Here is a 13,369-nt window from a genome sequence, read left to right as displayed (position 1 = left end):
AAGACGGTCTGGGGACTGAAAACACAGGCTGCTGGTGAGAGCCTTGCTGCGCGTGAAATGCAAACATCATCGTTGTTTTTCCACGCTGGCTAATTAAGATAATTCTGTTTGAAGTTACAGCTCCTGGCTCAACTCTAAGAGGCCCGCTCTTATTTTTTGAATCTGTGCCCACACTTTGCAGGTTTTCTGCATCGCTTGTCTGCCTGGGTGACTCTGGACAGTGTTTTCAGGAGCTGTCAGGCGTGTGCAGCAGTGAAAGAGGCAACTGTGTACGTGCAGAAATTTCACAAAATGGCATCTCACAGATCATAGATGATATGATTTTTCCAAAGACCCTAAATTTAAAGCTTACTCAGGAGAGCTTGGGAGCTTTCTGTGTAGATGTGGTTTGGGTGTCACATACCAGGGAGCTGAGGGTTGATGAGATCAGAGCCTCTGTGACTTCTCTGGCTTGCACTGATTTTTTTTTTTTTTTTAAGTAGGCTCCCAATGCAGGGCTTGAACCCACGACCCTGAGATCAGGACCTAAGCTGAGATCAACAGTCAGACACCCAAGCAACTGAGCCACCCAGGCACTCATGGTTTGCACTGATTTTAAGGGTGGGTTTCAGAATTAAATCAACAGGGTTGGTCAGGCCACAGCCCCACTCAAAGCCGAACATTGCATAAGCAATAGGAAAAGGAGCTGTTATAGTGGAAGTGGATGACTGTTACCTCTTGTCCCCAAAGTTCTTCCAGACCAAGATGATCTCTCTTGTGCTTAGGGTGCAGAATTTAGGGTTTTCAACCAATACCAATGAGCATCTGGGCAGAGTCAAAGATGCTTCCCAAGCTGGGGCAGCCACTATGGAAAAAAGTATGGAGGTTCCTCAAAAAATTAAAAATAGAACTGTCATATGACCCAGCAGTCCCACTTCTGGGTATATATCCAAAGGAGATGAAATCATTATCTCAAAGAAATACCTGCATTCCCATGTTTATTGCAGCAGTATTCACACTAGCCAAGATACGGAAACAACCTCAGTGCCTGGTTAATAGATGAATAAACATTACACACACACACAAACACACACACACACACACACACACACACACACACACACTGGAATATTATCCATTATCCAGCCATGAAAAAGAAAAAAATCTTGTCATTTGTGACAACATGGATGGACCTTGATGGCATTATGCTAAATGAAATAAGTCAGATAAGGACAAATACTGCATGGTATCACTTATATATGGAATCTAAAGAAAAAGCAAAATTCATAGAAACAGAAAGGAAAAAAGTGGTTGCCAGGGTGTGGGGGTGGAGGAAATAGGGAAAAGTTAAAAGTATACAAACTTTCAAAACTTTTCTTGCGCTTTATCTAGGTGGTCTCTAAATAACCCATGGCTATCCTTCCAGGTAACCATGGGGACTCCCCACACCCAGGTTCCTCATCTGTAACAGCCATGGTAATAATAATACTGACCTCCCAGGGGGGCTGCTGGAAGGAGCAGATGAATGACACATTAAGACTATTCAGAACTGCATCAGGCACAGCTGGCTATTTATAGCACTAGTCATCATTTCAGTTATCTGGTATTTGCAAATGACACTGGTCACAAAGTGACAGCTATCTAAACCTGGCCCAAAGCTTCATTATCAATATGTGAGAGGTATATGCTAACCAGTCACACCTTGGTTCTCTAGTTCTAACCCTTTGTTACTAGATAACCAGAAAACCACAGACTTGGACAAGTTTTGACTGTCTATATTTAATTATTTCTATTCCCTCTTATTCTACCAAGGATTTGAAACCATATATGCAAATGAAATAGAAATTCTAAAAATCCATATTCAGGCTTGTAGCTATGGATTAGATAAATCACAAGGATAGAAGGTACAGCATAGGAAATAGAGTCAGCAGTATTGTAATAGTGTTGTATGGTGACAGATGGTGGCTACATTTGTGGTGAGCACAGAATATATAGACTTGTTGGGTCACTATGTCATACATCTGAAACTAATATAACATTGTCGTCAGCTAAACTTCAATTTTAAAAAAATTATTTTAAAGAGTCAATCTTTTTGAATATTTTTGAACAATTCCCCACCTACACCTCTACTCCACCTTGAATGGTCTTTAAATGAGTACTTGGGAAACAACACAAAACAACACATATTATATCCAGGGAAAATATAAATGGGGGAGATAAAATTTATATATATATACATATCTTATATATATACAGATATGTATGTATATATATATATACACATATGTATACATATCTTAATATGTATAAATATTTAATTACATATTTAATATCTTTTATATATAAGTTAAATTATATAATTTATTTAAATTACAAATAAAATTGAGTGTTAAAGTAAATAGTACACAGACATGATGGACATAAAAATAAGGCTGGTTGGGGCACCTGGGTGGCACAGCGGTTGAGCGTTTGCTTTCGGCTCAGGGCGTGATCCCGGCGTTCTGGGATCGAGCCCCGCATCAGGCTCCTCCGCTATGAGCCTGCTTCTTCCTCTCCCACTCCCCCTGCTTGTGTTCCCTCTCTCGCTGGCTGTCTCTATCTCTGTCGAATAAATAAATAAAATCTTAAAAATAAGCCTGGGATGCAAATTTGCTTCTAAATTTCCTGAAAACCAAAGAAAAAGGAAATACGATTGGCTATATATCTATATTGTCCAAAAGAAGAAAGTACACCATTTCCTCAGGAACACAAACAAGTACATAAAAATATTTTCCTGACACTTGGGTATTAAAAAAAATGTTTTGCCTGATTTTTCATATGTGAATACTGAGACTTGCTGTGGGCTACAATGGCTAATGTCCTCGTCATATCTGGACAATAAATGTATTCACTGATTCAATATGAGAGTATATGCCAAGTGAACAAAGCCAAACATGGTGAAGGCAGTTGTGGGAGCTCAAGACAAGGTGTTCCAATTTGAGACCTCTCTTTTTGATCTGGCTTTATCTAAGAGAAAACATAGACCACGAAGAGCAAGTGGGGAACTTCATGTCCTTTAAATTCTCTTCCATTTTATATAGTTCCTCTCAACTGTTCTGGCAAAAACAAAAACAAAACTCCCCAAATCCTCAAAACATACAAACAAACAAACAAACAAACAGAAAACCCCAGAAGATAGCCACAGACAATTTGAGATTATATTTTTTGGAAAGGGACCAGACTGGATTATAGTTTAATATTTTGAATTTTGCCCTTTTCTGGGATTTGGTATTAGATAATACATGATAATATCACTGCATCTTTTAAAGACTGCTTTTAAAGATATTCATAGCTTCGGGGTACCTGGGTGGCACAGCGGCTAAGCGTCTGCCTTCGGCTCAGGGCGTGATCCTGGCGTTATGGGATCGAGACCCACATCAGGCTCCTCTGCTGGGAGCCTGCTTCTTCCTCTCCCACTCCCCCTGCTTGTGTTCCCTCTCTCGCTGGCCGTCTCTATCTCTGTCGAATAAATAAATAAAATATTTAAAAAAAGATATTCATAGCTTCTGATATCCTTTTATTAGATTTACTTGATACATTTTTTAGGACTCTGCTAGGAAGAGGTTGATACACTGGGATGCTTTCAGTCATTAGATAACCTGAGTTTGATGCCAGAAACTCAGAGGTAAATTTTAAATTTAATATCAGTAGCTCTCATTCACCTTGGTTTTCTAGAATGACTATCTTTCTCTCACCTTACTTTGATCTTATCCTGTTACCATGGTCTGAACGGTTCTATACTATTTGTGTCATTTATAATAAACTACTTCAGATGGTTTTTGAAAGAAGATGAGGCACAAATTTAAAATCAAGTGCACAACAGCATTTTATGATGCAAAGGGGGAGCATTTAAAATGTATTCACCAAATACATCTATCAATATTGTTTTTGTCTGGACATAACAGAACCTGACACTACTGTGGCTTACAGTCTTTACTTTATACATTAAGTCTAGAGAAATGCGGTCCGGGGCTGATATGGATGCTTAATGAGATAACCAAGGACTCAGGGTCTTTCCACCCTTCAGCTCCACCATCCATTATGTGTGGCTTTCATCCTCATGGTCCAAGGCAGCTGCTGCACCTGTCACCCTCAACATATCAGGTATGCATACTGGGCAGGAAGAAGAGGGAAAGGACAAAAGGACAAAAGTAGCATGTCTGCTGAGTCTGTTCCTTTTTAAAGCTTTCTCAGAAGCTCCCCCACCACCACCACTAGCAGCAGCAACTTCTCCTTATGTGTCACTGCCTAAAACAGTCACATCACCAACCCCAGCTGCCAACAGCTCCAGGCAGGTGAATATTTTATCTGGGAACATTGCTCCTTAAGCAAACTCTCAGTTCTGTTAGTAACACAGAAGGGAAGAGTGGATATAAGGTAGGCATTTAAAAGTGTAAACCACAACAAATGTTTGTAATATAACATTAACAGGAAAAAAAGACCAGAAAGAAAACCATCTCTTGTGTATAACCTCAGCTTTATAAACCAATAGACACAACATGAGAAAAATTACCAAAATGTTAAAGGTAACTGTCAGTGGGTGGGGGAATTATCAGTGATATTTATTCTCTTATAGGTAGGTTTCTGTCTTTTCTTTGTTTTATTAAATTGTTTGCCAGTTTATAATGAGAATAAATTAGTATTTACAAAATAAAATGTATTTTATGTTTATGTTTATCTTATTGCTAGACTTCTCTAATTCGTCATTCACCAGCATCATCCTGAACATTACATAAGAATAACAGGAATCGGGGTGCTGGGTGGCTCAGTTGGTTAAGTGGCCAACTCTTGATTTCAACTCAGGTCATGATCTCAGGGTGGTGAGATTGAGCCCTGCATCCGGCTCCGCAATCAGCGGGGATTCTGCTTGAAATTCTCTCCCTCTGCCTCTGCCCCTGCTTGTTTTTTTCTCTCTCTCAAATGAATTTTTAAAATCTTAAAAAAAAAAAAAAAAAAGAATATCATGAACCATTTTTTATGGACACCAATAGGTTACACAGACTTTCTCATCTAGTTTTTTTTTTTAATATGGACCCCCCCAACTTTACAAGCTTAAATATGGTGGATTATAGATTACATTATATGACACAATCAGAAAATTGGCAGGATGGCAGGATTCGGCTCAGCTGAAAGAACACTCAACCAGCAGGCAGAGATAAAATTCCACTGGTACACTGCAGGATCTGTGTTATCTTGGACTATTTTAATATAACCAACTTCTTTGAGACCCAAAGGCCTCATCTATAAAATGAGGGCTTGATCTATGTGACCTCTAAGAGTTCTTTTTGACCTTGGCATTCTGCTTCTTTTAGCTACATGTCAACTTCTCTCAGAGCTCGTTTTTATGGCCTTCTGAAGCATTTGTCTTTGTTGTTTACCCTCACCCTGAAACTGTCATCTCCTATGTGATGCTCCCTTTGCCTGTTTCTCCTTCTACTTTTTTTGAATATTTCTCTCTTCTTTTATGATTTAGTTTCCTCCTTCAGACCTGGAAATGTGAATAATGCTCAAGAATCAGCCTTGTTCTGATCAGGCTCCTCTCTGTGGTCCCCTTCGCAGTTTCATCTGCTTTGATAACTGTTGTATGGATGAGTCCCAAATCTATGTCCTTGGCTCCGACACCTCTAGGCTTCAGACTCACATTTCCACCTGGTTGAGAGCGATATGCCATTCAGATAAATGTTGTCACCTGAAATTCAACCTGTTTAAAACCAAGCTCATCCTTTCCCTAGTCAACATGGTTTCCCACCCCCTCATTTTTTGTTATTTCTCTGATTAGCACCATTCTTTTCTTAGTTTTTAGGCCTGAAACCTTAAAGGATGTCTTTGATTCCTTCCTCCAGCTTACCCCTCTTATAAATTCAAGGACAAATCTTTTTGATTCCAGTTTAAGATGGCAATGTAAGATCCTGAAATCGCTCCTGCTATGGACACACCGAATCTACAGCCACATATGGAACAGTTTCCTCAAAAAAAAAAACCCTAAAAACTAGCTGAGGGAATCCTATACATCAGGCAAATTAGAAAAAAACCCACATAGAAATGGGTAGAAGAGGCTGAGATACAATCTTGCCATAAACCCCACCCCTGGCATGGCAACCCATAATCAGGAAGGAACTCAAAACCCAGAGCTTCTCCCTGAAGAGTGAAGAGTTTGAACCCCACATCAAAACCCCCAACTTTTAAGACCTACACCTGAGAAATGAGCCCCTAAACTCTCTAGCTCTGAAAAAAATGGGGCTCATGCCCACAAAACCCATAAGGCTATAATGAACTGAGAAACCCCTCTTAAAGGCTTGTGTACTCAGACTTAACCTACCCCAAGGACTAGCAGAGAGGCAGCCAAGTGAGATGCACCCAGAGTTCACATGAAAGAGGCTTATTTGCTTATCCTAAAGCATTGGCCTGAGGGACAGGGATCTACATGAACATACATGTGGGACCTGCTGGGGTACTCACAGGGGATGGAGGCTGGCAGGCACCATCTTTGCATTTTCCTTCTGCTTTGCTCCAGCCTGCAGATGCCATATTTGTGCTCTCCCTCTGTTTCAGTTCAGCTCACAGGTGTCTTCTGGAAAGAAACTTGTACTCTCTTCTGGTGCCATTATTTTTTTGCGGCTACTACTGGGATACCCCTCTAGATCACCCAGCTCTGATGGCCAGTGGGGTCAACATTTGTGGGTCCCAAAGAAGTGTAACCAATGGAGAAAGAGTTCTAAATGGCTAACACCCCCAGGGCACAGAAAGAGGCAAGAGTCTGGGGAGCCCAGTGTTTCCATGAAAGAGGGTTATCAACTTATCCTTATAGCTGTGGCCTGAGGAGCAGGCTTCTAATTAAACACACATCTAAGGGTTGACTGTAACCCTTTCCAGAGACCTCAGAGGGCAGGTGCTCTCTTCCTGCTCCCCCTCTGCAATGCTCCAGAGTACCAGTATCTCCTGGAGGGGAGCATGTATATATGTCTAGTGCTCAAGTTTTTGCAGCTGCTGCCTGCTGCCCAGGGGCTGTCCCTTGATAACCTGGTGACCTAGCTCTGGTGACCAGGAGGACTTGTGTTCCTAGGTCTCATAGGATTATAACAATCAGAAAGAGAGTCACAGATAGCTGACTAAAACACACCCCCAGTCTTTCTGTGAAAGAGGCCTATTTGCTTATACTGGAGCTTTAGCCTGAGAGGCAGATTTCTAGTTTGGCACACATCTAGAGGCCTAAAAAGGTTCATTCTGGGGATGGTGGCTGGTGAATTCCACCTTTGTGCTCTCCCTCTGTTTCACTCCAGGTCACCAGTATTGCCCAGAAAGGAGCTTATACACCCATCTGACACCTCAATTTTTGTGATTACTTCCCTGGGGACACCTCTAGATCATGTGACTCTGGTGGCCAGCAGGACTTATGCTTGAAGCCCCACAGGAATATATATATATATTTGCATACTTTAAAGGCTGCTGCCTGAGGGTCTGGCTTCTAATAAGGTTGAATCTAGGTGTTGACTGAAATCATACCCTTTGTGACACTGACAGGTCTTGGCACACCCTCAACTTCTTACTGGAAGCCACTAAAAATAAAATTGGCTGTTTGGATGATCACAAAGTTTTAAGACACAACCAAGAACTAGAGCAGGGTTGAATGATAAGGTTCATCTCCTATATGAGGCCACTCTTTCAAGACTGGGAGAGTTGGCTATTTTATCTAATGCATATAAACCAACACATAGAATTAAGGAAAATGAAGAGACAAAGGAATATGTTCCAAATGAAAGAATAAGATAAAACTTCAGGAAAAGTCCTTAATGAAATAAAGATAAATAATTTACCTGATAAAGAGTTCAGAATAATGGTCATAAAAATGCTCACCAAACTCAGAAGAGTGGATAAAGTGAGAATTTCAACAAAGGGATAGAAAATATAAATATCAAATAGAAATGACAGACTGAAGAATATAATAACTGCACCAAAAAATACACTAGATGGGTTCAGTATCAGACTAGAGGGCACAGAAGAAAGGAACAGATAACTCAAAGACAGGGCAGTGGAACTCACCCAACTAGAGCAGCAAAAAGAAAAAAGAATGAAAAAAAAAGTGACTAGCTTAAGGGACTTATGGGACATCAAACACATCAACATTTGCATTACAGGGTTCCTAGAAGGGAAGGGGGGGAGGTGTGTGCAAAAAAGTTAATTTGAAGAAATAATGGCTGAAAACTTCCCTAAGTTGGGAAAGGAAATAGACATCCAGATCCAAGAAGCTAGAAAGTACCAAATAAGATGAACCCAAAGAGACCGACACCAAGACACATTATAATTAAAGTGTTAAAATTTAAAGACAAGGAGAGAATCTTAAAAGTAGGAAAAGAAAAAGAATATACAAGGGAACCCCCATAAGATCATCAGTGGATTTTTCAGCAGAAACTTTGCAGGCCAGAAGAAAGTGGCACAATGTATTCAAAGTACTAAAACAAAAAAACAACTTCCAACTAAGAATACTCTATCTGGCAAAGTTGTCATTCATAACAGAAGAACAGATAGAGAGTTTTCCAGACAAGCAAAAGCTAATAGAGTTTGTCACCACCAGACTGGCCTTACAATAAATATTAAAGGGATTTCTGCAAGATGAAAAGAAAGGGCACTAATTAGTAACGGAAAAACATATGAAAATATAAACCTCACTGATAAAGGTAAATAGATAGTAAAATTCAGAATAATCTAATGTTGTAAAGCTGGTGGATTAATCATTTATAAAGCTAGTATGAAGATTAAAAGACAAAAGTAGTAAAAATATCCAAAACTATGATAATTCAAGGGATACACATGGCTAAAAAATGTAAAATGTGACATCAAAAACATAAAACATGGTGAGGGAACAGTAAAAATGTAAAGCTTTAGAATGTGTTCAAACTTAAGTTGTTAGCAACTTAAAATAGACTGTTATAAGTTGTTATATGTAAGCCTCATGGTAACCACAAAGCAACAAGTAGATAGACAAAGATAAAGGAATATAGACATACCACTGAAGAAAGTCATCAAACCACAGAGGAAGAGAACAAGAGAAGAAAAAAAGAACAGAGAGGAGCTACAAAACAACCAGAAAACAATTGAACAAAATGACAATAAGCATATACCTATCAATAATTACTTTAAATGTAAACGAACTAAATTCTCTAATCAAAAGATGTATAGTGGCTGAATGAATTAAAAAACAAGACCCATTATATGCTGCCTACAAGAGACTCACTTCAAATGTAAGGACACACACAGATTGAAAGTGAAGGAATGGGAAAAAATATTCCATGCAAATGGAACCAAAAGAAAGCTGGCATGTCTACACTTACATCACACAAAAATAATTTTTTAAATCAAAGACTATAATAAGAGACAAAGAGGGGATGACATAATAACAAAAGGGTCAATCCAATGAGAAGATCTAACATTTGTAAATATTTATGCACCCAACCTAGGAGCAGCTAATTCTATAAAGCAAATTTTAGCACACCTAAAGGGAGAAATAGACAGCTATACAATAATAGTAGGGGACTTTAAAGCAAGGTACACCCCCACTTACATCAATGCATGGGGCATTCAGACAGAAAATTAATAAAGAAACCTCAACCTTAAATGGCATGTTAGACAAGATGGACTTAACAGATATATACAAAAGACTCCATTCAAAAGCAACAAAATGCACATTCTTCTCAAGTGTACATGGGATATTCTACAGGACAGATTATATGTTAGGCCATAACACAAGTCTAAATAAATTTAAGAAGACTGAAATCATATCAGGCATCTTTTCTGACCACAGTGGTACGACACTAGAAATGAAAAAAATTAGAAAATTCACAAATATGTGGCGATTAAACAACACGCTACTATACAACCAATAGGTCAAAGAGAAATCAAAAGAGAAATAAAAAATATACCTTGAGACAAATGAAAATGAAAATACAACATACCACAAATTTGGAGATGCAGCAAAAGCAGTTCTAAGAGGAAAAGTTTGCAGTGATAAATCAAAAAACAAGAAAAATCTCAAATAAACACCCTAACTTTTTTTAAAAAAGATTTTATTTATTTGACAGAGAGAGACACAGCAAGAGAGGGAACACAAGCATTGGGGGTGGGAAAGGGAGAAGCAGGCTTCCTGCTGAGCAGGGAGCCCGATGCAGGGCTCAATCCCAGGACCCTGGAATCATGACCTGAGCCGAAGGCAGACACTTAAAGACTGAGCCACCCAGGTGCCCCCAAACACCCTAACTTTATACCTCAAGCAACTAGAAAAAGAACAAATAAAACCCAAAGTTAGTAGAAGGAAAAAAATAGCAAAGATAAGAAAAGAAATATGAAATAGAGACTAAAGACAATAGAAAAGATCAATAATCTAAGAGCTGGTTCTTTGTTATTTTTTTTAATTAAATAGCCTTTATTTTTTAGAGCAGTTTTAGATTCACAGTAACATTGAACAGAAAGCACAGAGAGTTCCCATATAGCACCTGCCACCCCCCCCCCACATACTCAGCATCCCCCAATACCAACATCCCCCACCAAACTGCACATTTGTTACAGTTATGAACCTTCATGGACACATCATTATCACCCAAAGTCCATAATTTACATTATGGTTCAATCTTGGTGTTAACAGTAGATTCTATGGGTTTTGACAGTGAATAATTACGTGTCCTCTGTTCGAGTAGCATAAAGAGTAGTTTGACTGCTCTAAAGATCCTTCATCCCTCCTTTTCCCCAACCTGGCAACCACTGATATTTTCATTGTCTCCATGGTTTTGACTTTTTTAGAATGTCATAGAGTTGGAATCATATAGTATATAGCCTTTTCAGATTGGCTTTTTCTACTTAGTAACATGCCTAAGAGCTGGTTCTTTGAAAAGATAAACAAAATTGATGAACTTTTAGCTAGACTCACCAAGAAAAAAAGAGAGGAGTCAAATAAATAAAATCAGAAATAAAAGAGGAAACATTACAACTTATACCATAGAAATACAAAAGGATCAATGGAGACTACTATGAATAATTATATGCTAACAAATTGGACAACATAGTAGAAATGGAGAAACTCCTAGAAACATAACTGACCAAGACTAAATCATGAAGAAATAGAAAATCTGAACAGACCAATTACTACCAAGGGGATTGAATCAGTAATCAAAAACCTTCCAACAAACAAAAGTCCAGGACCAGACAGCTTCACTGTGAATTCTAACATTCAAGGAAGAATTAATATCAATTACTTTCAGAGTCTTCCAAAAAACAGAAGAGGAGGGAACACTTCCAAACTCATTTTATGAGGCCAGCATTACCCTCATACCAAAATCAAAGAATGACACCACAAGAAAAGAAAATTATAGACCAATATCCTTGATGAACATAGATGCAAAAATCCTCAAAAAAATTAACAAACAGAATTCAACCATACATTTAAAGTATCATACACCATGGTCAAGTGGGATTTATTCCAGGAAAGCAAAGATGGTTCAACATTTGCAAATCAATCAACATGAGACACTATAGTAACAAAATGATTGATTAAAAAAATCATACAATTGTCCCAACAGATGCAGAAACAGTGCTTGACAAAATTCACCCTCCATTTATGATAAAACTCTCAACAAAGTGGGTATAGAGGGAACATACCTCGACATAATAAAGGCCATACATGACAAACTCACAGCTAAAATCATACTCAATAGTGAAAAGCTAAAAGCTTTTTCTTTAGGATCAGGAACAAGACAAGAATGCCCACTCTTGCCACCTGTATTCAATGGAGTATTGGAAGTCCTAACCAGAGCAATTAGGCAACATAAAGAAATAAGAGTCATCCAAATTGGTAAGTGAGAAGTAAAACTGTTATTATTTGCAAGTGACACATTATATATAGAAAACCCAAAAGACTCCACCAGAAAAACCATTAAGAGCTAATAAACAAATTCAGTTCGAAAATAGGTTGCATTTCTATATACTAATCTATATAATAATAAGAAAGAAAAATTAAGAAAACAGTCCCATTTGCAATCACATCAAAAAGAATTAAATGCCTAAGACTATATTTAACCAAGGAAGTGAAAGACCTGCACACTGAAAACTGTGACAATAATGAAAGAAATCAAAGACACAAGTCAATAGAAGGATATTTCATTTTCATGGCTTGGAAGATTTAATATAGTATGCCCATATTACCCAAAGCAATGTATAGATTCAATACAATCCCTATCAAAATTCCAATGGCATTTTTCCAATGGCACAGAACTAGAACGAACAATCCTAAAATTTGTATGAAACTGCAAGACCCCAAATAGCCAAAGTAATCTTGAGAAAAAAAGAACAAAGTTGGAGAACATCATGTTCTCTAATTTCAAACTCTATTACAAAGCTATAGTAATCAAAACAGTATGGTAGTGCCATAAAAACAGACACATAAATCAATGGAACAAAATAGAGAACCCAAAACAAACCCATACATATAGGGTCAACTAATTTACACCAAAGGAGCCAAGATTATACAATGGGGAAAAGACAGTCTCTTTAAAAACCAGTGTTGGGAAAACTGGACAGCCACGTGAAAAAGGATGAAACCGGACCACTATCATAACACCATACACAAAAATTAACTCAAAATGGAAGAAAGACTTGGACATAAGACCTGAAACCATTAAACTCACAGAAGAAAAATAGGTGGTAAGCTTCTAGACATTGGTCTTGGTGATAATTTTTTTGGACCTGATACCAAAAACAAAGGCAACTAAAACAAAAATTAAGAAATGGGAATATATCATACTAAAAAGCTTCTGCACAGCAAAGGAAACCATTATAAAAAGAAAACTTGCTGAATGGGAGAAAATATTTGCAAATCATGTAACTGATAAGGGGTTCATATCCAAAATATATAAGGAACTCATTCAACTCCATACCAAAAAAAATATGATTAAAAAATGGGCAGAGATTCTGAATAGACATTTTTCCAAAGAGATATACAGATGACCAACAGACAGAGATGCTTAGCATCACTCATCATCAGGAAAATGCAAATCAAAACCACAATTAAGATATCCCATTGCACTTGTTAGAATAGCTATTATTCAGACAAGATCGGGTGCGTTCAGGGTGGTATGACTGTAGACAGAATAGCTATTATTCAAAAGACATGAAATAACAAGTGTTCGTGAGGATGAGGAGAAAGGGGAACCCTTGTGCACTGTTGATGGGAATGTGCATTGGTGCAGCCACTATGGAAAACAGCATGAAGTTTCCTCAAAAAATTGAAACTAGAATTACCCTATGATCTAGCAATTCTACTTCTGAGTATTTAGACAAGGAAAAAGGGAACACTAACTCAAAAAGA

General features: G+C 38.1%; 1 protein-coding gene across 1 annotated transcript in view; it reads right to left on the bottom strand.

Annotated features, from left to right (window-relative positions):
- Nucleotides 1-2,373: 2,373 nt before the first annotated feature.
- The window catches only part of LOC148107391 (uncharacterized), a 108,663-nt gene continuing 97,667 nt past the window's right edge, over nt 2,374-13,369 (bottom strand). The window contains exon 4 of the mRNA XM_087857628.1: nt 2,374-3,477. The gene's annotated coding sequence lies outside the window, so the exon portion shown is untranslated. The remainder of the gene's footprint in view (nt 3,478-13,369) is intronic.

Source organism: Ursus americanus, chromosome 31, assembly GCF_024610735.1.
Source record: "Ursus americanus isolate L20-20 chromosome 31, mUrsAme1.1.p, whole genome shotgun sequence".
Classification (NCBI taxonomy): Eukaryota; Metazoa; Chordata; class Mammalia; order Carnivora; family Ursidae; genus Ursus; species Ursus americanus.
This window is presented reverse-complemented; position numbering and strand designations above follow the sequence as displayed.